We start from the raw sequence: 4,476 nt of genomic DNA on the forward strand, positions 1-4,476 counted from the left end.
TTGATGCTTTTGAACTGTGGTCTTGGAGAAGACTCTTGAGCGTCACTTGGACTGCAAGGAGACGCAACCAGTCCATTCTGAAGGAGATCAGCCCTGGGAATTCTTTGGCGGGAATGATGCTGAAGCTGAAACTCCAGTACTTTGGCCACCTCATGTGAAGAGTTGACTCATTGGAAAAGACTCTAATGCTGGGAGGGATTGGGGGCAGGAGGAGAAGGGGACAACAGAGGATGAGATGGCTGGATGGCATCACTGACTCGATGGACATGAGTCTGAGTGAACTTCGGGAGCTGGTGATGGACAGGGAGGCCTGGAGTGCTGCGATTCATGGGGTCCCGAAGAGTCGGACATGACTGAGTGACTGAACTGAACTGATAGAATATTTAAAGTATGATCAGAAGACAAAAGGATAAAGTACGATCCCTTCTTGATGAAGTCTGAGAATAGACAAAACCAACCTGTAATGATAAAAATCAGAAAATGATTTTTGGGGATGAGGGGAATTGACTAGAATGGAGCATAGCTGGGATTTCCCTCGTGGTCCAGTGTTTAAGAATCCACCTGGCAATATAGGGGACACAGGTTCAGTCCCTTGTCTCCTGGTCCGGAAACAAATCCCACATGCTCGGGGGCAAACCCGTGTACCAAAACTACTGAGTCCCCAACCCTAACTAATGACCGAAGTCCATGTGCCCTAGAGCCCATGTTGTGCAACAAGAGAAACCACCACATTGAGAAGCCCAAGCATCTCAACTAGAGACAGCTCCTGCTCACAACTAGAGAAAGCCCAAGTGCAGCAACGAAGACCCAGTGTAGCCCCTCCCACAAAAAAAGGACCACAGTTTGAAGAAACTTTCTTTGATGACAATGAAAATGTTGTGTTTCTCAGTTTGGGTGGTGGTTATGTGGGTGTATGGGCTTCCCTGGTGGCTGGTGGCTCAGATGAAAAAGAATCTGCCTGCAATGCAGGAGACACTGGTTCGATCCCTGGGTTGGGAAGATTCCCTGGAGAAGGAAATGGCAACCCACTCATTATTCTTGCCTGGAGAATTCCATGAACAGAGGAGCCTGGCGGGTTACAGTCCACTGGGTCACAAAGAGTTGGACATGACTGAGCAACTAACACAGTATGTGGGTATATACAAATGTCAAAATTCATTGAAATGAACATGTAATATCTGTATATTGTATGTTAATCATAACACAATAAAAATTAATACAGATGAAATCTGCTTAGTCATAAAAAATGCTGGTATGAACTTCCTAATACTTGGTTTTTGGAACACATATTGATGCACACCTGTTGAGTATATAGTTAGTAGAATTACTGGGTCATAGAATATGCATGAATCATAGCTCTGCAATTTAATAGCTGCATGATGGTGGGCAAGCATCCAGACCTCTAGAGAACACCAGTTTCTTCATCTGTTACCAAGGAGTTAATCTCACCTTGATGGGTTCAAACCATGAAAAACTGTTTTTGACAATTAGCAAAAAAGACATAATGCTGAGAAATCTCATTTTCTAAAAGCAGTGCTTTTCAGAAAATCTGCTATTTGAAATATCAGTGAGACCAGAACATTCCACACTTGCCTGGAGCATCTGAGTGACTTTGACACAGAGAAGCAGCCTCAATTTCCAACCCAGGTGCAGAGCTTCAGATAAGGGGTTTCTAGATACAGCATTCCACATTTATCTTCACGTTGTTAGTTTCCAAGGAAACAGGATTCTGAGTCCTCTTGTTAGCTCAGGCCCGATGATAATCCCTTTACACATAGCCTGGTATGCTTTGAGGCTATCAAAAACACTGCTTCTTTTAAATTTTACCTACAGTCCATCCTTAAAAATTCTAGAATAATTCTCCCTCTCCCTGTGCTTGGTAAGACGCCCCATAACTGTCCCTTTTGCAGCATTAAGTTAATAAATCTGTCAGACCATAGGTGGTCTCTATCAGATGGGTTTCATCTTAGGAATTACCAGTAACTTTGTAAAATGTGTTCACATTGCCTGGATGGGCATTTAAGAAATGATACTTATTATTTATTATTCATGTATAAATTCAATATATACTCATTTGACATTTAGTAATTGCAAGGCACAAATGTATTGCTACAAGTGACAGCACAAGATAGCCATGGCACAGATGGAAAACGACTTTTTATTTTAGTTGGAGAAAAACCAACAATAACAACCACCACTTCAAACCAGGATGAAAACCTTTACTGAACTTCACTTCATTGAACAGAGTCAAATGTAAATGAAAACATTCCCAAGGCTATTTTCTAAGTAAAAAGTACAATGTACATTATTTACTATGGTGGTGGTGGTGGTGCTGCTGCTAAGTTGCTTCAGTCGTGTCCGACTCTGTGTGACCCCAGAGACGGCAGCCCACCAGGCTCCTCTGTCTCTGGGATTCTCCAGGCAAGAACACTGGAGTGGGTTGCCATTTCCTTCTCCAATGCATGAAAGTGAAAAGTGAAAGTGAAGTTGCTCAGTTGTGTCCAACTCTCGTGACCCCATGGACTGTAGCATACCAGGCTCCTCCGTCCATGCGATTTCCAAGGCAAGAGTACTGGAGTGGATTGCCATTTCCTTCTCCAACTATGGTGGTGCTTTAGTTGCTAAGTCGTGTACAACTCTTGTCATGGACTGTAGCCAGCCAGGCTCCTCTGTCTATGGAATTTCCCAGACAAGAATACTGATTTACTCTACTATGTATGCTGTGTGCTAAGTCGCTTCAGTCATGTCCAACTTCTTGTGACCCTATGGACTGTAGCTTGCCAGGCTCCTCTGTCCATGGGATTCTCCAGGCAAGAATACTGGAGTGGGTTGCCATGCCGTCCTCCAGGGGATCTTCCCCGCCCAGGGATCGAACCGGCATCTCTTAGGTCTCCTGCATTGGCAGGGGGATTCTTTACCACTAGTGCCACCTGGGAAGTCCATACAATACTACCATTGTTGTTTAGGTGCTAAGTTGTGTCCAACTCTGTGATCCCATGGACCGCAGCACACTAGGCTTCCTTGTCCTTCACTATCTCCTGGGGTTTGCTCAAACTCATGTTCATTGAGTAGGTGATGCCATCCAACCATCTCATCCTCTGTCACCCCCTTCTCCTCCTGTCCTCAATCTTTCCCAGCATCAGGGTCTTTTCCAATGAGTTGGCTCTCATGTCAGGTGGCCAAAGTATTGGAGCTTCAGCTTCAGCATCAGTCCTTCCAATGAATATTCAGGGTTGATTTCCTTTAGGAGTTACTGGTTTGATCTCCTTGCCGTCCAAGGGACTCTGAAGAGTCTTCTCCAGCACCACAACTCAAAACCATCAATTCTTCAGCTCAGCCTTCTTTATGGTCCAACTTTCACATTCATACCTGACTACTGGAAAAACCATAGCTTTGACTATATGGACCTTTGCTGGCAAGATATATAAAACTATGGACTTCCCAGTTGGCACTAGTGGTAAAGAACCCATTTGCCAATGCAGGAGACAGAAGAGACGTGGGGTTGCAAAGAGTCAGACACAACTGAAGCGACTTAGCCGGCAAACATATAAAACTATGGATTCTAAAAAAATATATATATGGTTTTAAAAACCAGAATGAGAGCCCCCAAATGTCATCTGTCCTTTTCTAAAGAGAGAGAGAGAAAAATAAAAGCTCTTATAAATGCTCCAACAACAACAAAAAAAATAGAGACAGATTTGCTTATAAAAGCTCTAAGGCTGCACATAGGCTCATTCACCCATTAAGGGCCCCCTCCCACACAGATAAGCAGCTTCCTCTCTTGGTCATTCCCCAGAGATTGCAAAGCAGACTGGGGTGAAGTGGGGTGGAGAAAACGGAAAACAAACACTGCCAGTTTCCCCTCACTTCTGTCTATCTTAATCTCCCCCCAAAGCAAAATCTACCCTTGTCTTTCCATTTACCATAAGCTCACAAAATGCAGTCTTCTATGGAAACACTGAGGTCATACATTACAAGCTACTTAAGGGAATGATTTTAAAAAATTGAGAATCTAGTTCTCCAAGAAATCCTGGTTTGGGATATAGATGAAGAAGCTATTTGGAGGGATTTAGATGGAGAATGAATTTGGTAATATGAGAATGCATTTTAAGGACATAGCAAGATGACAATACAATTAGCTTAGTGCTTGGGTTTTGCAGTCAAATCTCAGAAAAGCAAATTAACCTCTGTGGCATTAACTTTCTCACCTGAAATAGGGAAAATGATCATGCTTGTTCTGTTGTTACTTTACTTCAACATTTAAAAATCGATTGTCCGTTATCCATGACTTCCTTGGTGGCTCAGATGGTAAAGCATCTGCCTACGATGCAGGAGAGCCGGGTTGGGAAGATCCTCTGGAGAAGGAAATGGCAACCCACTCCAGTACTCTTGCCTGGAGAATCCCACGGATGGAGGGGCGTGGTAGTCTACAGTCCATTGGGTCTGTTATCTAGTCTGAAGGTAAGAATAGTTAGG

This window comes from Bison bison, unplaced genomic scaffold (assembly GCF_000754665.1).
Source record: "Bison bison bison isolate TAMUID 2011002044 unplaced genomic scaffold, Bison_UMD1.0 scf7180017864516, whole genome shotgun sequence".
Classification (NCBI taxonomy): domain Eukaryota; kingdom Metazoa; phylum Chordata; class Mammalia; order Artiodactyla; family Bovidae; genus Bison; species Bison bison.